Source organism: Panthera tigris, chromosome A2, assembly GCF_018350195.1.
Source record: "Panthera tigris isolate Pti1 chromosome A2, P.tigris_Pti1_mat1.1, whole genome shotgun sequence".
Taxonomy (NCBI): Eukaryota; Metazoa; Chordata; class Mammalia; order Carnivora; family Felidae; genus Panthera; species Panthera tigris.
This window is the reverse complement of record NC_056661.1, coordinates 139248444-139274828: the sequence shown is the minus strand read 5'-3', so window position 1 is coordinate 139274828 and position 26385 is coordinate 139248444. Positions and strand designations below refer to the sequence as shown.

The following is a 26385-nucleotide window of genomic DNA, read 5'->3' as shown; positions in this document are numbered from 1 at the left end:
TTAAGATTATCATTCTTCCTGTCCCTCAGGGCAGGCTCCCCATGGCCCTTTATTTATCCAGATCCCTTCCTTGTCCAGTCTGTCTTCTGGTTTAATAGATTCCACCCCCTAAGAACTCACATATTTAGTCTTGATTCCTCTTTTCCATTTCTACTTTTGGTGTCAAAGTTCATGTATCACCTGGACTACTGCAAAATGTTTTGAATTCTTTTCATGGTTGCTTGCTTCCAACTCTGTTGTCATTAATTCTATTGTCAGGTGAGATGGCCATCTGCCATGACAAACCAGCACTTTGGGGCTAGGCTTGCTATGCTTGGAGAATTTCCAACAATGTGGAATCTGCCTTCCCAAGGTACATCCAAGAAATCTTCATTCTCTGGCTGCTGGGTAACAAGGGCACAGGCATAGAACTGGGCTTTGTTATTTAGGCTCACCCATGCAACACTTGGATTCTGAAGTGTGTAAATGGAAGAAGGAAGCTCTACATACATTCCTTTTTGCTGGCAGGAAGTCTGGTTCTGGAAATAGAGTCACTGTAGCATCCAGTGGCAGCAGCATCTCAGATGGCCATCTCTGATGGAGCCAGTTCTGAGCATGATTTGGGGTATCATTCTTCAAAGTAGCCTGGAGCATAGTTCTTCAACTCTCCCAGGGGTTCCATGAATCACCCAGTATTCTTTCAGTCAAGTCAGCTCTTTTTCTTGCCCCTTATAAGCGCAGAGTAATCTTTCTGAAAAGTAAACCCAATCATTTCACTCCTACTTAAACTTCAGGACTCCCTACTGACTACAGAATGAAGTTCAGACTCTTTAACATGACATTCCAGGTTAATTACCATTTTGGTTCCATCAGCATCTCTAGCCTCTTGTCCTCCCATTCTCCCCACACAGACACTAATCCAAACATACCAAACAACATACAAGACCCTCTTTGTGCCATTGTTTTTAGTATTCTACCCTTTGCTTGGAATGCTCCTAATTCCACTCTGTCCAGTAAACACCACTCTTCCTTCATGTCTTAACTTACTGCAACATTTATTCCCTACAACCTCCTTGGCAAACTTATGCATTTTCCCTCTTTCTTTCAAGTTGTGTCCTATATCTATTTTAATACTCATCACGTTGCAGAAATTGTTTAGACATTGGCCTTACCTACCCTGGCTGTATGGCTCTCAAAGGCAAGAACTAAATGGTATTTATAGTTCTTCAACTATAGTTCTTCAACTAGCACAATCCCTAATGCTTGATATTAACTTTATACATCGTGGATGAATAGGTAATGAACTTACCTCGTCGTTTTAATTCATCCAGCTTCACCTCTTTTAGTACCCCACTCACACCCCACCTACTCCAGCCAAGGGCTTCCCCCATCACCACCCCCACCTCTGCTACTGAGGGCACCTGACATCTTTGTTCCTTTCTGCAAAGTCCTTCCTCTGGATGTTCTCTGGGAAGCATTTACACAGTTAACAAGACTGTTCAGTTATCTCTTTCATACTAAGCATTTCTGTCCCCTTTTCCTATCCCCCAATATATTGAACCACTCCCTATTTTGTGTTTAAACTGTCCCCTAAAGAGGCTTTTTGTTTTCCAGAGTCTCTAAGATACTTTCTTGCCTTTATTCACACAGTCTGTAACTCTTTTCTATGCTGTAATCTTCTGGGGAACAGTGACCATGTCTTCTTAATCTTCATATCCCCGGCACTGACCAAAAACACCTGGTAAATGAAAGAAGCTTCATAAAATTTTGACAAATTCTTTGAATGTTGCTACTACACATTTTCTAGTGAGAGATGTATTGTTGGCCTTTCTTTTTCTTGGTCTTCTATCTCTTTCTTTGCTCTTGTCTTCCCCCTACCGACTCTTTCACTAAAAGCTAATGTTTCCACAGAAAGAGGGATTTAATATTTAGTTTTAGGTGATGGTTGGATGGATGGATGTATGGATGTATGGGTGGATAGATGGTTGGATAGATGGATGATGTATGAAAACATAGATACATATATAAATTGACAGATTGACAGATATGATAACATATTAGAGAAAAAATGTTATCTTAAAAATTACAAGGCACTGAAAGTTAATAACTAGAGAAATTAAAACAAGCAGCTGTTAGAAGACATAATGAGAGAATCCAACTAATTACAATTTTAAAAATACAAGGCCGTGTTCTAATTCATCCTGAAACCTGGGGCCAGAATTGTCAATCTTAAATGCTTATCTACTTGAGTTACTTTTAAGCTTTAAATCTTCCAATGACCCAAATCTTAGCAAAACCTATAGAGTTTAAGTATAACCTGATCCTAGCTCTCTCCCAACCTGCAGAGCTAATAAGGGGAGGATTCTTTTAAATCAAGAGTAGAGCACATAAAGTTTTTATTGCTAAGTATGCCCTATAAGCAAGATGTGTGGGATCTGACTGAAGGACCTCAGGTGTTGGAATGATGCGAAGGGCAGGGGCGCTGTTGGTGGAGATAGAGACAGTCAACCGTAGTAGCCACACACGAAGAGTGAGAGAAGGTCTGGGTGAAATGCAGCTACCAAAAAGCTGGATGAGAAGGAACCAGAACTGAAGTAGGAATTCAGCGTTTTGCAGAACTTTGTGGTGAAGGGGATTGACTTGGTCACTGGAAAATTCAAGATTGGTGAAAGGGAAAGAAGTAAAGGCTCACTGCCACTTGCAGACTTCCAGTGGCCCTCAGAGGCATTGCAGTCACCCTAACAGCAAGTGCAGAGAGAACTGCAGTAGTCATCCCTTGTTAGAAGGCAGTTCATGTCTTACCAACAAATAAAATGAACTAAGGAATGCCACCAGAGGAAAGGAGAAAGCTAAAAAATGCATTAGAAATGACAAAGGAAATAATGCAAATTAGATGAAATAAAAGCAACAGAAATTCAAATAATAGACACAGATTTTTTTAAAAACACATTTTAAAAAGTTTTCAATTGAGCTGACCATTTATTTGTCTTTGAGCCCTCTCTCTTTCCATTAGAATGCCATTGCCTATGCCAAAGCAGTTGGTCCCGTTAGCACCTATTTCCTTGAGCTGATGAGTTGTCTGCCATGGGTCCTTCTAGCAGAAGCAGTGCTAACAAGTGCCAGGGCCCACTGCCAGGTGCCCTCGCTGGGCTGCTCATGGGGTGCAGTTCAGAGGGGCTTGCGGCAAACCACCATCACCAGGCTTGTTCGGTTCCCAGTTTCTATGGTGGTGTTTTTGCAGAGTTCTAAAGAGAGCTCCCAAAGAGTTCATTTGGGCCTCTGCAAAGATTTCAGTGTAACTTCAGTCAAGTTAAATGATTCTACACCTGGGATTTCGACTTGTTTTCTCCTTTTTCTCCCCCCCCCCCCCCCTTTTTCTTTTTGTTAGGCTGAGTGACATAGGCACTGATGTTTCCTCTTTCTAAAGCTGCTGGTGGCCTGGTGATTTCATAGATCACCTCATTCAGATTCTCCCACAGGGGCTAGTTTCAAAGCACTGACCCTGATCTATAATCAAATTTGCTGGCTGTCTGTTTCCTTGAAGTAGCAGAATCCTGCTGATGCCATAGTAAATACGGCCCCTCAGGAAGGGAACATTGTGTTTTAGGTCCTGGCTCATTGCATAGAAATAGAATGGCAAATGTTGGGCAAAGTCAGCACTGCAAATTTTTCCCTACAAAAAGTAGGTTATTTTGTTTAATGGAATCTTAATGGATATTATTTATCAGTAAAGAATGGACATTTGATATACTATCAGACCACTTGTGTCTTATATTACGATGAAATGTTAAATTACAGTGGAATGGAGAGGTGAGAAAAGCATTATCTTAGTGTGACCGTGGCTTGAGTCAGCTTTTATCCATAAAACTCCATTGCTCATCTCAGATAAAGGGATTTGAAGTAGAAGACTCCAATGTCCAATTTCAGTTTGGCTTCCATATGTTTAACCCATATTACTGCTGCATTAATAAATGCATCTGTTAGTGCATTCCTAAGCATAACTCATGGTAGATTCATTTTAAGTTCTAGAGATTGCTTAGCAACGATATACAATAAACTGTGCTTCTCTTGAGATACAAGGATGACATTGACCCTTCAATTAGACATGACTTTGATGTTTTTTCTTAATTGATGGTGATGATTTGTGCTCTGAGTCATCCACACTCTGGGATATGTGGCTGGCTAAGTATAGATCTATCCTATGGGTCACAGGACAGAGTTTTAGCTGGAAGAACTACAAGAGGATTATAGTCATACCTTCAATTCTATTAGTACCAAACTGAATTGGTTGCTGACATTTAAATCTCAAGAAATTTCATGTAAAAGATTATAATACTGAGGGTTGTTTTTTGGTTTTGTTTTGTTTTGTTTGTTTTGTTTTATTTTTTTCCTAATTCAGAAAAAGCTGATGGCCTGGGACCTGTAGCGTCTCATGCCAACTGAGTGGGTCTGAGGATGGCTGGCTCCTCTAGGGGGCCACCTACTTTTGATTTTACCAAGGCTCCCTGCTTGCTCCTCCCTCTCATATTTGATGAACTCATACCTGAAGACGTTTGAGTTTGCAATCCCTGCTTAAGGGCTATTTTATTTGTTACGCAGGGAAGGACACTCACCTTAATTAAAGTGCTTCCACCCAATGTCCTCTGTGATGGAGGAGGCATGCATTTTGCAGTTACTTTCACCACAAATGCATTTTACGTTCTTAATGGAATTAAGCTCTGTGGCCTGTGAATCAGCAAGTCTATCAGGATCATAGGTAAAATCTCTGTCTAGTAGAGACAACCTGTCACTCAAACTAGTTTTTGACACTCAAAAATAGATTAATTCAAGTGTTTAAAATTCTTAATAAGGTTTTTAGTTAACCTTAAGATTCTGTGAGCTCTCAGGACTTTTTAAATCCTCTGTACCGTGAACTAATTTACTCAGGTCAATCTCCATTCCTTTCGCCACATCATTCATTCCCTTTGATCAGAACACTCTCCCCAGACTCTCCAAAGATCCCAAATCTTTATTTTTAGATGCCTTTTAACTCTCAGTTTCTGCATGGCTAAGGGGACCACGTGATGCAATTTGCCTTGAACAGCCTTAGAGTAATTATTAATAGCATCCCTTTTATTCTCAAAAGTGTCCAGATCTGAGCAATAAAATACAGGGTTACCCTACCCTGGCTACCCCAGTCCTTACAATACCTGTGTTTGTGATTATTGTAACACAGAGCAGCCCATGTTCTAGGATTTAAAAATTCTAATTCACTTACTTACTCTGAGTCTGAAGATTTCTTCTCAGCAACATCAAATTGAATAGACACCTCTAACTACCCACCTCCCATAGAAGGCAAACTTCTAATAACAATAGTTTACCTCATTGATATTTGTTTAGTTCAGCACTTCTCAAAATGGGGCTTAGGTACTCTGTGGGATTATTTTAATAATCAGACAAAGACATTATTTGCTTTTGTTTTCTCTCACTCTCTCATCAGTATTTGGTGGCGTTTCCCAGAGGCAACATTACATGATATGGCAATAGATTGAATGCAGAGTCCAACTGTTTCCAGTCTCTAAAGAGATTTGCAAAAATGTAAAACAATACCATTATTCTCACAGTTTTTTTGAGGAGTATATTTAAGTTTCTTAAAATATATTATTTGTGTTAGCCTATAATGGGGTTATTATTTTTGGTATTAAGCAAATTGCTAAATATGTAAAGTTTTTCTCAGCTTTATTTTCTAATGGCATATGAAAAAATGTTTAAGTAAGAGCATAGAGCATCTGAGACAGAATGTTTGAGGACTGCTCACAAAGTGCTTTGTACTTTTCAAATAATTTCACATTTATTATGCAATTTTGAGTAGTTTTATCTTTTCTTAAATGGAGATGTGACTCACATGCTCCAATGTTCACTCTTCAAGTGTACAATTCAGTGTTTTTTCATATATTCACAAAATTGTACAGTTATCACCACTGTCTAATTTCAGCATAATTTCATAACCAAAAAAGAAACCACATGCCCATTAGTAATTACTCCCCACTTTCCCCTTTCCCCAACCCTTGGCAACCACTAATCTACTCTCTGTTTCTATGGATTTGCCTATCCTGGGCATTTCATATATATGTTATTGTGGAATAAGCAGCCATTTATATCTGGCTTCTTTTACTGAGCATAATGTTACCAAGGTTTATAATTGTAACAAGTAGCAGGTATCAGGTGTAGCAGGTATCAGAATCTCATTCTATTTTATGGCTTAATAATATTCCATTGTATGCTTAGACCAAATTTTGTTTACCCATTCATCTTTTAGCGGACATTTGGATCATTCCCACTTTTCAAAAATCCTGTAAAAAATGCTCTTGTGAACATTCATATACAGGTTTTTGTGTCCAGACATGTTTTCATTTCTCTTGGGTATATACCTAAATGTGGAATTGCTAGGTTGTATGGCAATTTAATATTTAACATTTGGGAAAATTCCAAACTGTTTTTCAAAGCTGCTGCAGTTTTACATTCCCAACAATTGTGTATGGGATTCAGTTCTTCTGTATTCTTGGCAACATTTGTTATTATCTGTTTTGTTTTGTTTTTTTTTTTAATCGTAGCCACCCCAGTGAGTTTGAAGTAGTATTCTGTTATGGTTTGATTTGCGTTTCTTTGGTGACCAATAATCACGAGCACATTTTTGTATGCATATTGGCCATTTGTGTATCTTCTTTACAGAAATGTCTGTTGAAATCTGACTCAGAAAAATCTGTCAAATCTGTTAAAAAAATTATATTGTCAGGGCGCCTGGGTGGCTCAGTCGGTTAAGCTTCCGACTTCGGCTCAGGTCGTGATCTCATGGTTCGTGAATTTGAGCCTCACGTCGGGCTCTGTGCTGACAGCTCAGAGCCTGGAGGCTGCTTCAGATTCTGTGTCTCCCTCTCTCTGCCTCTCTCCCACTCACATGCTGTCTCTCTCTCTCTCTCAAAAATAAACATTAAAAAAAATTTTTTTTGATTGTATCGTCTTTTTACTGTTGAATTGTAATTTTTAAAAATATATTCTAGGGGTGCCTGGGTGGCTCAGTCGATTAAGGGTCCAGCTCTTGGTTTCAGCTCAGGTCATGATCTCATGGTTCGTGAGTTTGAGCCTCATGCTTGGGGATTCTCTCTCTCCCTCTTCTCTCTGTCCCTCCCCTGTTCATGCTCTCTCTTTCCATCTCTCTCTCCCAAAATAAATAAATAAACTTAAAAAAATAAAAAATATATACATTCTAGATATGACACCCTTATCAGATATATGATTTATAAATATATTCTCTCATTTTATGGGTTGTGTTTTCACTTTCTTGGTAGTGTCTTTGGAGCGCAGACATTTTTAATTTTGATGAAATCCAATTTGTCTAGTTTTTCTTTGGTTACTTGTGGTTTTGGTATCATATCTAAAGAAAACAATGCCAGGGTTGGAGAAATGGGTGAAGGTGGTCAAAAGATACAAATTTCCAATTACAAAATAAATAAGTCATGGGCATGTAATGTACAGCATTATGACTATAGTTAATAGTACTGTAGTGTTACATTTAAAAGTTGCTAAGAGAGTAGATCTTAAAAGTTCTCATTACAAGGAAGAGAATTTGTTACTGTGTGATGATAGATTTTAACTAGACTCCTGGTGATCATTTCTCAATAAATACAAATATGCCAAACCATTATGCTGTACACCTGAAACTAATATAATAAGTCAGTTATATCTCAATTAAGAAAATACACTAGATAAACCAAACAACAGCATGACTGAATGAATGAGTAAATGTAAATAAAGAAGGAAAGAAACAGGGGCTCCTGGGTGGCTCAGTTGGTTAAGCATCTGACTCTTGATTTCAGCTCAGGTCATGATTTCAGTGTGTGGGATTGAGCCTGCGTCAGACTTCGTGCTGACAGCAAGGAGCCCGCTTGGGATTCTCTCTCTCCCTCTGTCTCTTTGCTCCTCCCCTGCTCACGTGCACTCTCTCTCCCTCTCTTTCAAAATAAATCAATGAACTAAAAAGGATTAAATAAATAAACCAGTGCCAAATCTAAGGTCACAAATATTTAAACCAGTGTTTCTTCTAAGAGTTTTATAGTTTCAGCTCTTACATTTAGCTCTTTCATCCATTTTGAATTAATTTTTGGATATAGTGTGAGTCAGGGATACAACTTAATTTTTGTACATATGGATATCCAGTTGTCCCAGCACTATTTATAGAAAAAAACTCTCCTTTCCCCATTGAATTATCCTCCTCACCCTCATCAGAGTAGTTTTACTTTTACCTCAATTTTCATTGCTTCCAAATTAGTCTCTACTTAATTGCACCTTTTGCTCAATTTCAAAGTGCACATTCCCAGATGGAGCACTGGCTGCCAAATAATTAGTGAAAACAAGTGACAATGAAGTTACTCAGAAGTTAATCCTGAGAAACAGTTTACTAAATGTCTATGAAAACATCTTCCAGGATGAGTGATCACAGCAAGCTGCTGGGTCTATGAAAAAATGAATGATTCTGTGTAAAATCATCTGAACGTTTCCTTTATACTGTGTAGATTGGATTTCTTGACAAATGACAGTAGATTGTGCCAAAGGTTGTTTTAGGTAGCAAATCTCTTGGCTATTTGTTTGGATGGACTTTGGATAGTTTCTTTTACATTGTTAATAGTTCTTTTTTTTTCATTTTTAGGAGAAACATAGCATCAAAGGTTAGAAATCTGTACATTTTCCTAGAAAGTTTTGAGAATTCTACATTTTTTGAAAGAAAAATTTTAATGTATATATTGAGAAGAAATTTTTTGAATATAAATCAGCTCTAGAAATACAGAATGTAAGAGCTGTGAGATCATGTAAATCCTTGATTTTTTAACATTTTTTTTTAACATTTATTTATTTTTGAGAGAGACAGAGTGTGGGCCAGGAAGGGTCAGAGAGAGAAGGAGACACAGAATCCAAAGCAGGCTCCAGACTCTGAGCTGTCAGCACAGAGCCTGATGCGGGGCTCAAACCCACAAACGGAGAGATCATGACCTGAGCTGAAGTTGGTTGCTCAACCAACTGAGCCACCCAGGCGCCCCTAAATCCTTGATTTTTTTTTTTTTAAGGGAGAATAATGAAGGCTACAAAGGTAAATTTATTTATCTGGGGAATGCCCACAGAGAAGTAATAAGGCAATGAGGAAAATCAGTAGGAGACTATAGGCAAGGTCTTGAAAGAGTTGAAAAATGGAAGGCACTTTAAAACCGGCAGTAACTGTCCAGATACAACACATATTTAGAGAACCTATCTGCTTAGTAAACAACTGGAGTGCTTCTCCCAATATAAGAGTTGACCTGTCAGTTATCATAATGATACGTTAACTAAAGCAACAGAAAGTAGGCAGCAAGGTTAAGATGAAAAGAGTTGCCATGAGGCTATCAGACCAAGGGAATATCACAATAAAAAAATGAAAATCAAATAATTGTCTTCTATGAAAGTATGGGATGGGGGAATAGCAGGCAGCTGCCTTAAATGTTTTAGATATAGAGAGAGTCTTGAAGTTGAGAATGATTAAAGTGACCATTGAAAGATGAATTTTATACATGGCCAAATATTAGAATAATGCTCCTAGTAGTATAAAAATCAGATGTTAGAGAATATTAGTTTTGGGGGGGGGGGATACTCCCATCCTTCTCCTTTATGAGTCTATTTCTGTTTTTTTGTTTGTTCATTTGTTTTGTTTTTTAGACTCCACATATAAGTGAAATCATACGGTATCTGTCTTTCTGTGTCTGACTTATTTCACTTAGCATAATACCCTCCAGGTTCATCCATGTTGTTGCAGATAGTAAGATCTCATTCTTTTTTATGGCTGAGTAATATTCTATGTATGTATAAATATATAAATATAGATATATACCACATCTTCTTTATTCACTCATTTATCAATGGAAATTTAGGTTGCTTCCATATGTTGGCTGTTGTAAATAATGTTGCAGTAAACGTGGGGTACATATTATCTTCTCATATGAGTGTTTTTATTTTCTTTGGGTGAATAGTAGTGGAATTACTTGATTGTATAGTATTTCTTTTTTTACTTTTTTGAGGTGCCTACTTGGGTCTTTATACTTTCGGGTGATGCCTCTTTTCCCTAAGGGGAAGGTCTGAGATCCATTCACTCTCTCAGCCTTGGTACTTCCCAGTCCAGGCTCTCTCCTGCTCCAGGAAGTTCTGCCAAGATCCCTGAGTGGCTGATGCTGAGTTTGCGTAGTAGATAACATCCCTACAGAACAAAAGAGAGGAAAGAGTGGCCAAGAGGAAAAATACTAGTGGTTTCTAATTATACTCGGTTCATATTAAATCCACATGTGATCTCTTGGGTGTCTGTTTATAGAGTCACATATATGCATTCACACATATTTAATACTGATGGCATTTCCTTTCTAGAAAATATGAACATTCCTAATTTTGGAGTAATTACTAATGGATAGTCCTCCTTTCTTCGGAGAAATCCATAGTACAATAAGTATAGTTACTAACACTTCTTATCCAGACAAAAACGTATTTCAAGATATAAAGGAATAATTGTTTAGTGAAGTTGAAAGTAACTTATGCCTTAGAAAAAGCTGTTTATATCCTTTTTTGGCATTTATGCTAACTAAAGAGTAGAGGGTAGACATAATCAGATGTGTAGCAGAGGCTTCTGGGAAAGTAGATTTCAAAAATTTTATGAGAAATGTGGATTTGTGCTTGAAGACAGGAGACAGGAAAATGCCAACAAGGCAAAAGTCATTGCTATTAACTGTACATCAGTGAGTGAAAGGTCAATCTTGGGCCAGATTCTAGAATGGACTACATTCTACTAAAAGCGCATGTCTACTCAAAGAAGACAATTCAGTAGACCTGAGTTAATGATATTGTCCAAGAGCTGCTTTCTAATGCAAGAGTGTCAACTTGAAGGAAGGTATCTGGAGAAAGGAACCTGTTGAATATATTATCGATGAATCTAGATAAAAATATGCAGGGTGCTAATATTAAATATGTGTTTAGCATGCATGTGATGAATGACAGAAGTCATGGCAATTTAAAACCTATAAAAATCTAAGAAGAGAGAAATTAATAGGGAAAATTTTCTGTGTCTATCAGTATGACAAAATAGAGATTACTAAGCTACACCATATAGAAAAATATTTTGAATGTTTATTGGATGGTAAGCTCAAAATGTTTCAGCAGTGTAATACGGCAATGCAAACCAAACTCTGCAGTGCAGCCTGCATTACTATAAGAACCACATAAGAACTGTTCCTGTCTGCTGAACAGCATCTACAGTAGAGCTGTGAACTCAGGCCAGAGGTATAGAAAAAACTAGTTCCTGCTTTTAATCTGAGAAGAGTGCTCAGGCTAGTGAGAAGACTTGAAATTTGAGACACGAGGAACAGTTGAAGCAAATGGGTAAGAGAAGACTTCAAATAATAAAGACTGTCATGTGGAAATGGAGCTTGATTTCCACCTCCCGACTCCAGACCCATGATCCCAAAAAGCAAAATTTAAAAAGCAGGTGGAAGTTACAGGAAGACAAATTTTGGCTCAGTCTCAGGGAAAAAAAAATCGAACAGAGATTAGATTAGGGGATATTTAAATATGGAATGAGGGATGATTCATCTATCATTAAAGGCATTCAAGAATGGGCTAGGGTTGCCCGGCTGGCTAAGTCAGAAGAGCATACGACTCTTGATCTCAGGGTTGTGAGTTTGAGCCCCACATAGGGTATAGAGATTACTTACATACATATACATACATATATACACAAACAAACTTGGGGAGGGGAAAGAATGGGCTAAAACAAACAAACAAACAAACAAACAAACAAACAAAAACGGGTTTTCCCACCAATATTTCACAGAGGCCAAACAATTTTCCAAACCAGAGGTACTGTGATTCCCCAAATGTAGAGGAAGCCACATTAGGTCAAGACTCTTGCTGTGAGAATTTCTAATCAGTTACTTTAGGGGCTAGGAAAATAGACATTGTTATGAAAGCTAGCAGAACAGTCAAAATTAGTTGTCTTCCCATAGGACATGTCTTATGCTGTACTAAGCCATAAGGAGTCCTTTGCTGTGTACGTGGCGTCTTCCTCATTCAATGGTAAGCTCTCTTGTGGTGGCACCATACTTTATTCACATCAGTTCACTCATGAGAAGGGGTCCATTTTATTAGCTTCATTTCTTTTAAAATCTCCCAGAGTTTAGGGGCACCTGGGTGGCTCAGTCAGTTGAGCATCCCACTTCGGCTGAGGTCATGATCTCCTAGTTCGTGAGTTTGAGCCCTGTGTCAGACTCTTTGCTGACAGTTTGGAGCCTGGAGCCTGCTTCAGATTCTGTGCCTCCTTCTCTCTCTGCCCCTCCCCCATTCATTCTCTCCTCTCTCTCTCTCTAAAATAAACACTAAAAAATATAAACAAACAAACAAACAAAATCTCCCAGAGTTTAAACTACTGACCACTGTCATTTTTTATCATGTTTATCCAGACCAAAAGTGTAATTTAAGCTGTGTTGTAAATTAATGTGATTTAACTGTACAATCATAGAAATTGAGAAGAAAATATTGTTCTGAAAATGCACCTCTGTGAATCTTTGGTGAAAGAAAATGGACAAGAATGTAAGCATAAATAACTTGTCAGAATAAATGTTGGTATGTTTCTTCATAAGGTCTTGAGTTGTCACAAGGCACACATTTCCTTCCTTTAAACAATGAATTTCCTCTATAAGCAAGCATTTTGAACCGAAAGCTGCCAAACCCAAATAATAAAGCCCATGTGGTGAAGAAGAGTGAATGCTGTAGCTATGCCAACAGAAAATTGCTCCAAGAGGGCAACCTGGCTAACTTCCTGTATTCATGTTAATGACATATTATAAAATATTCTACACTTAGGTCAAAAATAACTTCCAAGGAAGATGGGTCAGCTTGACAGTAAGCTGGATGGTGTCAGTGCCACCTACTAAACTTAAAATGAAATCACCATTAGGAACTATGTTAACACTTTATCTGTTCACTGTCATCAAGGACAGGAGATGTCCCAAGCTCAAATGGACTTTTGGTAGTAAAAATGATGGGAGAAATACCAATGTTTTTTTTTTTTTTTCCTGATAGGAAAAGCAGACCTAATGGCTGTGAACAACAGTGAATTCATAGCAGAATTGAGATTACTAGGGGAAAATTTTTACCTCACTAGTTTCTTTAAACTGGTCTCTCTAGCTATACCCAAAAGCAGATTCTAACTGCTTACTTTGAACTATATGAAATCCTTCTGACTTTACAAGAGGACTGAACACTTGGATCAGCTGGGATCATGTGGGCTCTTTCTGTGGCTCCTTAGCTTCCATTGCTGGGGCGTTCTGGAATCATAAGCAATCCTCTCAGAGCACCTGAAACTCTGGTGTGCTTTCTCATCTAGGTGCTGATAACAATGCTACATCCAGGAGTCCTGGGCTCTCCTCTGAATATCACGAGGATGACGATATGTCTCGTGTGTGAAGACGGTTGGAACATAACTGTCACACAAGGTGATTGGGCAGGGGGGGGAGAGGTGGGCAAGGAACGGAAGTAAACAGTGTTCCAGGCAATTCACTTTTGTAATGATCTGCTCAATACTCCGGAATGTCCTTTGTCCTCTTCCCTTCTCAACATTTCTCTCTTCCTCCCTCTATCCTTAGATTTTTCCTTTCATCTCCTAGAGAACCCAGGATAAAGATGTGGCCAGCGTTGGTCAAGGGAAAACATTCCTCCCACCCTGGTAGAGGGTGTGACCAGTTGTTTCTGGCTGGAGTACTAAACTGCTCTGGCAACTGCTCTTTTTTTGCTGGAAATAGGTCTTCTTTTGGAATTTGCTTTGCTTCTCAGTTCATGGGAGTTCAGGTCCTCACCCACAGGTCACAGTTCAGTCTTCACTGTTCAGTCAGCCATTTACCTCATGACATCAGAAGAATGATTACTGAAGTTGTGGTTAATAATCAGCGTACGAATTTAGGAGTTAGGCAGGAATCTGGAGTCTCCAGGGCAGACTGTCTTTCTCTAAATAATGACTTTATCCTTTACATTAGGAAATAAAAATAAAAACTGATGCAGTTCATTGATGTGGGCCTGGAAATGTTCCCGTATATATTATCTATATGTTTCACTTTCATCAAGAGAATTCATCATCTTTTAATTTTTTTTTTAATGTTTATTTCTGAGAGAGAGACAGAGCCTGAGAGGGGGAGGGGCAGAGAGAGAGGGAGACATAGAATCTGAAGCAGACTCCAGGCTCTGAGCTGTCAGCACAGAGCCTGACGCGGGGCTCGAAATCACAAACCATGAGATCATGACCTGAGCCGAAGTTGGTCGCTCAACCAACTGAACCACCCAGGCGCCCCGAGAATTCATCATCTTAAAGAATAGAAAAGTGGGCAAGAAGAAATTGAAAATACTAAAAAGTACTAAGGAAAATGACCACTAAATGCCAGTTAGGAGGGGGAAAAAGCATCTTAGTTTTCATAATATCAAAAAGGGGTTTGGGGCACAGCTCACATACATCATTCAGAGAGTGAAACCCTTCACAGAGCAGGGTCCGGAAGTTGTGGAATTTATAAATGTAACTAGAATATATAAATGGAGATGCACCATGAATGAGTGTCAAAATTAGGAACTAGTCGAGGCTTAGAAACAAATGAACTGTAAGGAGAAAATCTGACCTACATTCCTTGACTTAATTGTCTAACAATAGCAATCAACTAAGACTGGCATGCACCTTGAAGTCTAAAAATTCAAGGAATGAAAATAGGAGCACATAATTGAAGCAAACGCAGTGTTGTTGTTTTTTTTTTTAATGTTTTATTTATTTTTGAGACAGAGAGAGACAGAACATGAGCAGGGGAGGGGCAGAGAGAGAGGGAGACACAGAATCCGGAGCAGGCTCCGGGCTCCAGGCTCCGAGCCGTCAGCACAGAGCCCGACACGGGGCTCGAACCCACAAACTGTGAGATCGTGACCTGAGCCGAAGTTGGACGCTTAACCAACTGAGCCACCCAGACGCCCCTGTTTGTTTGTTAGTTAGTTTGTTTGTTTTAAATACAAATGTGCCTATCTGCTTTCACCAATAGTAAAAGCATTCTGACTTTTTTTTTTCTAGTCAAAGTATATACTGAGTATGCACACTTTGTGGGTATATTTGCAATGCAGCAGATATTCCCCCATGGGACAAGCCATGTCTCTTTGCAGACCTAATACACTATTGAAGAATTCCTCTTAGAAACCATACTCTCTCAGCAATGAGGCTAATCAGTTCCCACTTGTCTATATCTGTAGGTAAGTTTAGAGAAACTTTTCACAGAATATTCACTTGTCTCTAGCAGCTTGCTAGAGACATAAGGGGAGTAAATTAATGTCCCCTGGACTCAAAGTGTTTGCAATCTTACTGAGGATTTAAGATTTACATGTATTAATAAAATAGTAATTAAGGTAAGCCAGTTTACTTACAGGCAGGAATGTACCTTACAGATACTAAGTCAGTGATTCTCAAATATTAGTGTGCATGAAAGCTATGTTGGGAGCCATCTAAACATGCAGCCACATTTTGACCCAACAGGGCAGGGATCTTTACCTTTGTCAAGCACTCCAGATTGTTTGGATGTTGTTTGGCCAGTGAGGCTCTTGGGTGGGTGCATGGGAAGTCAGGAACTGTCAGGATGGGTTTATAGAAGGCAGCAGACTGGAGATGAAGCTACAAGTCACACTTCAAGGATTGGTGGGATTTAAATTTAGAGAAGGGAAGCCTATTCTTGGAAGAGGGAAAAGCCTGAAGAAAAGCACAAGTTTGGGAGCAAATGTAGGATAAGAAATATATACCCAGAAAACAAGCCTGAGAGAAGCATGTAGGATAGTCACATTTCCACTCCACTCGTATAGACTGTCTATGCAGCTTACATATCCTAGTCAACCTAACTTCTTTATGCAGGTAATCAGAATATATAAAGAAAGAATCTTTCTTTTCTTCATGCTGGAACCTGAGTTTCACATGTTATGTTCAATAATAAGGCTCAAGGAACATAAAAAAGAAAGCAAACCCTATAGTTACAATTTCTAAGCCAACCAAATCATGTCTATATACAAATTCTAGTTCTGATGGTTAGTATTAGTCTCAGATTAATAGTCATTATGGTGACGTATGACATAGTTAAGAAAACATCATTGCCTTAGGAACCAGAAAGAACTGGGTTTAAATCATTATTATATCACTTAGTACCTGGGACATTTTGCATCTCTTTGGATTTTAATTTCCAAATCTATAAAAGAAATAATTATAACAATACCTACAATATCAATACCTTGTATTGAGTTTTGAAGATTAAACAAGGTGGTTATGTAAACTCCCTGGCACATAGTAAATAACTTTAAATAAATGAATAATGTTTCTAATATTTTTGCATTTGTAAAGAACATGTTTTAAGTGAATTAATCCATGATTATACATTGGCATAATTCATTTTAGATCAGATAGGTAAAACGTAACACAGTTGTGATATATTAGGAGAGTTATGTTTTTCTGTACAAAGAAGGGGTGCACTTTGGCAGTGGTAGAACTGGTTAACAATGTGATGTGATTTGAAGGACATCCTAAGATATGTTGCCAAGGGGCCCAAAGTCTCCCATTAAGAGTGTCATTCTCTGGTGACTCTTAGAGAGGTATGCAGCTCATATCAGTCATTCATGCCTAGTGTTAATTATCCTGTCAGATCTTTTCTCTCTGTGAGAGTGAGGAACAAGAGATTGGCTGGACGTAAAGAAAAGGTGTAACCATTTTGTAATAAGGGGCACACACAGAGGACTGAGCTGGCTAGAACCTCAGGCCACAGTAGGAGGGTCTAACAAGCCTTAGTCTAGTGAGAAGAGCAGCAGAATAGAGAAAATAAGGCATAGAAAGGAGGCACTGACAAATGTCAAGAGTTTTTCCTTCAGTCTCCGTCTGGTTTGAGAGCCACTGTTCCTCCATTTCTGTTAAATGTCACACAAATGCCTTTTCATTTTTGGTATCATTTCATAAAGTAAAATTCTCCAAGATAAGAAAGTGAGGCTCAAATGGTCTCACCAGGTGGCCTAAGGAAATTTAAGAACAGAAATGGTTTCCTAAAAAACATTCAATGAACTGTACAGAGTGTTACAGAGGGGAAAAAAAAGAAAAGAAGTATTGAAACTGTTTTGGGTAATTGTGTTCCTTTAATGTGTTTCTTTAAAACACTTATTATTATTCCTCATTATTTATTACTATTATTTGTAATTACCATCTCTTTTTTTCACCTGAGAAATTTAAGAAGTAATGTACCTTTCTGGTTTGGAGACTTTTTTTCTGTATACTCTGCTGATTTTCCTGAATCACTATCTGTGATATATCTTCAGAAATTTAGACATTTAGAGGGAAAAGTGCTTTCTCATCTACGTTAATAATAAGGCGAACGTTGGTGAAAGAATTATCTTCTTTGATAGGAAAAGAAAGCAGTTACATTAGTGTGGAATTAGAAATAAGGTCTAAATGCTAACCATAGACTACATAAAAGTAAGGTTATTTATACCAAGAGAAATTGACTATAAATTATAAAAAAAAATGTGTTCTGTTTATACCTAGGGCTAGGTGCATAGTAGTTATTTAGTTGAAGTGTATCACATTATTAATTTACAACACAATTAGAAACAAACCAGAGTCCCTAGCCCTGAGCGGTTTTGAAATACATCCTCCACATCACTGTGAGAACAGTCACCACCTTCACACATGTGCTTACACACACACACACACACACACACACACACACACACACACACACTCACCCCTTGAATGGCCCCAGTGACTTATTTCTGGGAAGATTTCCTGTTAATTATCCAGTCAGAATCAGCCCAGTAGTGTCAACTTAGTCATGAAAAAGTGGAACAGGGGAGGGCTTATATAAGGCTTTATGATAACTTTTAGTTTTCTATCAAAAGAGACAATGGGGTACAAGAAATACACAGAATTTTGCTTTCAAATAGTGAATAAATCATTGTGCAACTGAGTGTGATATTGGGAGAAAAATGCTGCTCAACATCAGAAGCAGTGTTATTTATCTTTTGAATGAGAGCAGAGAATTCCTAAATGAGAGAGGTCAGGAGCTCTTCTCTGAGCCATACTTCTCATAGGCAGTGCAGAGGGCTGCCTCAACACATTACCTGAGAAGCCCTAGAAAAATCTGTACCAAAACCTTTACCTTTCACACTGCCATACACTGAAATTCCTACTGCTGGAAATTGCTATTTCAATTCACACACTGAAAATGCACTTTCTTAGAAAGGGCACTGGGGGCATCTGATAGAGATTGCTCAAGGCACCACCCAAATATGGAGCCCGGAAGTCAGGGGACATCGAAAGGGGCAGAGGGGCCTCACTGTGGGCAACATCAACAAACCTATTTTGCCTTCCCCTAGATATGGCCAATAAATGTTCTAGTTAATGTGAACAAATTAAATAGGGAAAATCAGTTGTATCTTTCAAAATCCATACCAGCAAGTGGCATGTGATTTCTTACAAACACTCGGGCTTCTCTCTCCATGTTAATTGTGACAGTAAAACAATAAAAAATCAAGATTTAATTTTAACTCATGTTGAACCATCTAGTGCAGTAAATTATGATGATGGGCTGGAGAAATATTAATCCGTGTTGGTTATTTAACACCTGCCTTATTTTGAGAAGAGCACTATCAAACGTGTCTGCTCAGGACAATGAACGTCCTCAGCTATGTTCTAGTTTATCGTAAGTTTTTCCTGGTAGTTTTCACTCTGTTGGTTTTACTGCCATTGCCAATCATCCTTCGCACCAAGGTAAGTGAACCTGGAGAATAGGCTGGTGGATTTCCTGGTTTATTTAGCTGTCCTTTAATAGTTTCTGTGTAATTGCCTGGTTCAGAACTGGATGGGTGGTGCCACTCTGAGTTTGAAGTCAGGATGGTCGTACATTGTGTTTTGTCCACTTTTCCCCTTTTTAATGGTTAAAGTTGGTTGATCCTCAGTATGACTAACTAGAATAATTAAATAACATATTCAATCAGAATTGTTTTCTTTCTGGTTAACCAGATGAGACAAAGAACAAAAGAAGCACAACCCTTGAGATCTTGTCATTCTAGTTATCAATCTCCAGGGACGACCCTGGGTTAGCACGATCCCATCTCCCAAGGCCAGGCAGCTTTGGGATACTGGGGAAAGAGCTAGAAGAATAACCGGGAGCCCCAGGGTCTAGCACAGACTAATTTACTTGTCAGCTCCATGGCTCAGTGTGGGCCACTAAACCTCCTGGAAATTTAGTTTCCTTATGGAATGAGAAAACGTTGAAAGCATGATGTAATTTTCCTCAGTTAATTAGAAAATTTAATAAATGATTGTACCATGTTCCAATCATTTGAGATCTTATTTCAGTTCGGTGTACTTACAAGCATTTTTCTGTTTGCTTTTAAGTGTAGTCAAAGTCCAGAACAATAAACCCAAGACATTTTTAATCCCGTGGTAAAATGATTTGAATCAGCAAGCATTTAGTGAGCATAATGAGTGTTACTTGGTAGGAGGACAATCACTGGAGCTAAACTCTCTGCTTTAGGTCACAGATATACCACTTACAAGCTGTGTGACTTGGGCAAATCAGTTAACTTCTCTGGGCTTCTGTTTTCTTGTATGTAAGCCTGGGAGAGTAACAGGCTTGTTGTGAAGATTAAATGCATAAGCATTCATCAGTAGTGGCTGGCACACAGTAAGTAGGGCAGCAAGAGTCTCCCTAAATGTGTTCACCCACAGCCGGTGCAGTTCCCACCACCCCATGATGGCTTTCTGATGTTCTCTAACAAATATTAATCAAGGTTTTACCAGTCTACGCTGAAGTAGAATCACAGTAATTATAATATGGTGGATCTTTCAGTCTCCTCAAAAGCCTACCACTGATCTAGGAATCTCTGAAGGAAATTCATGTGAGCTAATGAAAAATCCTTTTTGATTCTACCAAGGTCTCCTCTGCCTGTAAAGCTGGGGAAGGGCCTGGCCTCTACTGCCCCTGGCTACTTGTTGCCTCGTGCAGGGGGCAGCCATCCAGCTGTAGCAGCCTCCCAGGCTGGGCCTCTCTCTTCTCACAATGATGACTCACAATTCCCTGTTGAGGAAGGGAAGGACTCCCACCCTTTTTGGTCAAACATTGTCTGAACCCTCAAAGCCTTAAAGAATTTCTAGTGAAAACAATAGGCCCTGTCCATTGCTTTGGTTTAGTTGGTTTTGTTTTTCAAATTTTGTGTGATTAATCTTTTTCTCAACCCCTTCTGCTTCCCGTATCAGCTACTTCTGAGGACTCCTATACGAGTCTCTGGCAGTTACAGACATGGGACTCTAATGCGAATGCTGCTCTATCTGAACCCCCTTCAAAGACTTGTTACTCTGTCTAGTGTGCATGATGGCCTCCTCTTTCAAACTCCCCTGGTCCTGTGGGCCCCCCAGACCTGGCTGAATTCTACCATTCTATCATGAATACATCCTGGTTCATACCTGGACCCCTGCTATAGTTTAATATTTCTGGATTAGTTTCAGCCTAAATCCTTACTTATGGCAGAGAAAATAAGAAATCAAGCTAGTCAGTACAAACTTACGCTATGACTATATATCATTTGTGCTGCTCCTTTGACATACATGTGCATGACACTTTGATTATCTTCCATAATTTTCAGAGGAAGTGAATATAAATTCGTTGAAAGGGAGAACAACTAACTAAATAAAAAGCAGAGGTTTCAGTGCATGATTCATTAATCAGAAAGTATATTCTTGTTAAGGAATGCAGTCATTAATTTTTTTTTTCAAGGCACTATGACAGGAGTACATTAGGTCTGTGGAGAAACCAGGGACCTGGCATCAAGTTGCATTTGATGAACTGTGTTCCTCTTTCCTTTTCCACTAATCAACTCATTTGTTAAAATTCAATCAGTGTTAATGTGAGGTTTTTTTCCTAGTACAATAGCATGATTTCATTTTTGGCTACTTCAAATGCATATTTAATCATTCAATCAACTGCTAAATAAACTCAATAGTATTTTAACTGTTGCTTACAATGAAAGCAGAACTTTTTTTTTCAAACAATATGGGGCATTGGAGGGTATGAACTTAAAGTAGAGGCTATTTTGACATGGATGCAAATCACTTTATTGTAACTTTCAGATGACCAAACTGAAGAACCCTATGCTTCTAAACAGCCAGTAGCAGAACAACTAAAGAATTCAAGCAAAACAAAAAATCAATTTTGCTTTATAAAAATACAATAATTCTGCGTGAATGTCAGAACAATGAATTATTGACTGATTTTTTTTTTTTTTCATTTTTCTACTGCTTATTGAGTTGTTTCTATAGATTGGCCTTAACCCTTACCTTAATTCCATCGCAGTTTAGAAATGTACAGGGGTGGCTCAGTAGGTTAAGCAGCCAACTTCAGCTCAGGTCATGATCTCATGATTCATGGGTTCAAGCCCCACTGAAAGCTCAGAGACCACTTCGAATCCTCTGTCTCCCTCTCTGCCCCTCCCACGCTCTTGTATGCGCGCTCTCTCTCTCTCTCTCTCTCTCTCTCTCTCAAAAATAAATAAACATTAAAAAAAAAGAAATGTGGCATTAACAATTAGAGACCCTTAGTAATTTTGCAATATAATATTCAAAGGGAAGGAGAAGGAATTCCCTTTGCAGAACATGCCTCTGTTATAGGCATTCTGCCAGCTGCTTTATCTGAATTATCTCATTTAACCTTCATTACAAACCTATAAGACAGTCACGTATGTTCTATCATTCTCATTTTCCACTTGGGGAAGCTGATGCACAAAGTATGTGACCCAACAAAGTTCACATAGATGCTATGGAAACTGGATTTAAACACAGATTCTGTAGGAACTCAGACTTCATGCTTTCCCAGTGATTATGTTTTAGTCTTTTCTGTATTTTGTATTTTTTGAAGATTTACCCTCTATTTCGAATAGTTATATAAAGTGTGGCTTGATGATCATTATCAACAACTCAGGCATTTCTCCTTGTGATAATACTTTAGAAGGTCAAAATACAGAAGGGGTGTATCTTAGCCATTTCCTCACTTGACCTCTTGCTATTCAACGTCTTCAAGTTAGAAAATTGCAGTGATTCTAACTACTGCAGATGGGCATATGAGAACCAAAGGAGCAGTCTTACATGTGTGTCATTTGCTGAATGTCCCAGAGTTTCAGCTGTACAAGCTGGTCATGTCAGCTTGTCAGCATATGCTGTACCTTCCCTTCACACCTGTACCCAAGTGTTCATTATGAGTCATGGCATTCGATTGGCGTCTTACGATCTTCTAGTTGGAAGAAATTTTAAGACTGTGTTTTTCAATGTTTTCATGGAAATATTTCATAGCAAAGGAGACTATGCTCATGGGCATAAGTCAAACAGAAGCTCAAATTTAATCCTTATGAATTAGGTATTATTATTAGTCCAGTTCTGCAGATTAGAAACAGAGACAGAAACAAGTAAACAGATTACCAAAATGTGGCTGTATAGATGTTTCCAGTCAACATCTGTCTGACTCCAGAGCTGTGATCTCAACCGCAACTGAATATCTGTATTCTTATAGCTTCCACAATGGTAATAAGTATACTCCTAATACATTGGGATAAATGTCACATTACTAAAGGAATCACACTTTCTTATTGCTTTAAAATGAAACATCAGTTTTTAATTATGATATAAACATAAAGGTAGTCTTAGTCCTTCTCCAGTGAGTAGCTAGTGATCAATAAAACAAGCCTGGAATATAATTCATATTTATGTAAATATTTGAATGAAATTAATAATTGCACTGAATTTTTCTCAATTTGGAAAGGAACTTTCTTAAATATTGCCTGATAAAAAGTTAAAATTGGCGTAGGCCATATGCCATAGTTCCAGTGATATCCTCTGTGCAATTGTGTTCTTTTATTACTGTTTTTAGCATCTTGTTAATTTTTACTTTTCTCAGTACCCTCTACTATTCCCTTACTCATTTTTCCAATTCTTGGTTTTTCTTTGATTTTCTATTAATAATACAAAAAGATAAGAAGAAGGCCAGGGTTTTTTGAGGAGCAGTAAGAGGAGAAAATTGAGCAATAATATTTTCTGTGTATAGAGTGCATTTCTTCCAGTCGTATCTCACTCGGTCTGGCTTATCCCTGGTTTATCCCTAATTAGAACCCCTTTTTGAGATAAAGAGAGGGGAAACAGCCACACAGAAACTGAGCAGCATGTCCTAGTTAATTGGTTATAAAACCGAAACCAGATTTTAATTATCTCTCAGATACTCCAGGATCTCTCTGCAAAATATTTTACACCAAGAGAGACTTGGAGAGAAAAGAGAATGGCAGAGTCAACACAGCAGAGCATTAGTGCGCAGTCACGACATGGGTTAGGGAGGGAGGGACTATGGCATTAAAGGCAGCTCTATATCTGCACTGTCATGTGCTACCTGCATTTCCCTCACAATATATTCATCTGATATGTCATGAGTTTCAAAGTTATAATAGAAATTATAATAAATAGAAGAAATGATACAAATGACAGACTTACGGTGCCAAATCTAAAACAAAAACGAAACAGGAAAATATCATGCTTGTAGAGAAATGTAACCTTGTAAGTGATAAAGGATGTACCAGAAGGAGAAAGTTCTGACAGAGAAAACGAAAATGAAGGGGAGAGAATTTAAAATGATTACAAGTGAAAGAAGAGCAAAGGGGAAAAACTCCAAGAAAACATACTGAACTTTGGAAGGGACAAGTCAAACAAGCATTTCAATAGAAATAATTGATATTGTTCTACATGTTGGTTTAAAGCATAGTAGGGACTTAAGATATGGGGGGAAATGCTGTAAACTCCATGAAAGTAAGCACTTCAGTCACAAAAGAGCATCAAAATGATGTAGGGCAAGAAAAAAAAAAGGCAGAAGTCATGCTAATAGTAATGTGATAGATGAACAAAACGAGGAAATCCAAATTTGATACATATTTTTTCATGAATATTTTATGAGACCTTGCTAAGCCCAATGTGTTGTGCTAAGTGAACTGTGGTATGTAAGCATAAGTTTAAATTAATGTTTCTGCTTTCAAGAAGCCTGCACAGTTTTTGAAAAGTCAGTACACACTGTGGCAAACATTAACCACAAATTTAAGGTTGTATATAAATACACACCAAATGATTTAAACAAATAATTTGTGTCTAGACATGTAATTAAAAGGCAGATGGATCTCTGGGGATTCATCCTCCTCCAGCCCCACCCCCACCCCCATGTCCTCAATCACACACAGTCCCGCTTGTCCACCACCTGCTGCTCCTTCTGTTTTCTTTATCTCCCAGAACCTGCTAGCCTTCACCCCATTCCCAGGTCTGAAACCTGTGCGTCATCTCAGGTGCTTCAAATCATCAGTCTATGTCGTGTCACTTCCTTTTTTTAATAATTTTTTAAATGTTTATTTATTTTTGAGAGACAGAGAAAGACAGAGAACGAGCAGAGGAGGGGCAGAGAGAGAGGGAGACACAGAATCTGAAGCAGGCTCCAGGCTCTGAGCTGTCAGCACAGAGCCCGACGCAGGGCTCGAACCAGATCATGACCTGAGCCAAAGTCAGACACTTAACCGACTGAGCCACCCAGGCCCCCCTGTTGCCTCACTTCCTAAATCCCCCCTCCCGTCTGCTTCTTCATCTCCCTGCTGGCACTGCTTTCTTTAGGCTGTCCCATATCTCTTTCCCATGGACCATTTTTAGTCTTTTTCCCAATGTCTCCTACCAGAGCACTATTTTTTAAATGCCAACCAGGTCCTGTTGTATCCCTGGTCAAAGTTGTTCAGTGATTCCCTTTTGCTTACGGGGGAAACAAATATCTAAACAAAGCATGTATACACTGATGGATGTTTAAGATTTTGCCATTGATTTGTCCTAACAACCCTCTCCCAGAACCCAAGTACCTGTCTCCCACATTCATGTTTTACATGTTAGCAGTATTTCACTATTTGCAGTCCCTAGATTACTATTGACTATCCGTGGCTATTCTTGCCGCTCTGTCTTTGCACATGCTGTACCCTTGTCCTGAAATGCTCTCTCCTCTTGCTCTGTCGTTTTTGAGGAAGCAGATCAGGCAGTGATACAAACTGGGAATCATCCTCAATGCTCTCGATGCATCTTGGATACTTCAGCCTGTGTTATAGTACGTGTTCCACTTTGCTTTTATCATTGCCTCCTCCTGTACACTCTAAATACCTCAAAAGCATGGAGCATACTGTTTAATTTCTGTTTTCTCTGGCATCAAACATAGTGCCAGTCACACAGTAGATAGTTGATAACTATGCTGAATGAGAGTGGTGATGTCTAGTAGTAGAAGGATGTGGAGACTTAATCCAGATCTTGGAGGAAAGATAGGATTCAGGAGAAAGAAGATGATCAAAGGAAGGGACTTCAAATACAGTGACAAGTATGGTAAAGGGACAGAACAAGAACGCTGGAGTAAGTTTTTTTCCTTCCGTGGTACATTTTTATACCTAGTTTGGTAATGATAATCAGTATCAACGTCTGCTATAAACCTCATAGCAGCCATTAGAAATACTCAGTATTACACCCAGTTTATAGACAAACAAACAGAGTCTAAAAGAGGTGAAGCAATTTGTCCAAAGTCACACAGGCTATATAGGGAGTAAGAGGATGTAAACACAAGTCTCTCTGACTCCCAAGTCCATCAAGGATATTGCTTCTTTAATAGTATTTATATCAGATCTTTAAAAGCTTGTGCACAGTTGGCCTTACTCCATCGTTTTCTGGGTTTTCGAGTACAAAAGCATAAGTTGATATGGGGCCTCCCTCTGCCCGGATTGCAGGGTAATCATGACCCATGATGGACAAATAGTGTGAGCAAGCCTTAGACTCTGATTGTTTTACGCTGCTGAGATTTAAGGACTTTGCCACAGCATAGCCTCAGCTGCCCTGACTTATCTTGCACATTCTGAAAAACTTCCCAAGTGACTCTGTCGTGCTGCCCCTGGCCCATTTCCTCATCTGTAAAATGAACAAGACTCTTAAAAGAGTTTTAAATGTGATCTGTGGATCAGCCGCCTCAGATTCACCTGAGCTACTTTTTCAAATCACAACCTCTGTACATGGAGTACAAGACACTGCATGCTTAACAGACTCCTCATGATTCTGAAGCTGTCAATTCACAGACTGCATTCTGATCGCCCTCTAATGCATTCTCAGGTCGGAGAACGAGGTGGGCTCTGTGGTCATTTCCGGTTCCCCCGTGTGGGTGGCGTGTGAGGACTGTGTATCTCCGTTGCTAATTAGTTGCAGAGGTGAAATGAAAAGTAGGAGTTAAT

General features: G+C 38.8%; 1 protein-coding gene across 4 annotated transcripts in view; it reads left to right on the top strand.

Moving 5' to 3' along the window:
- The window catches only part of SLC13A1 (solute carrier family 13 member 1), a 233236-nt gene that overhangs the window by 118110 nt on the left and 88741 nt on the right, over positions 1–26385 (top strand). For all 4 annotated transcript variants that reach the window (XM_042970994.1, XM_042970999.1, XM_042971009.1 and 1 more), the window contains exon 3: positions 13409–13517. The gene's annotated coding sequence lies outside the window, so the exon portion shown is untranslated. The remainder of the gene's footprint in view (positions 1–13408; positions 13518–26385) is intronic.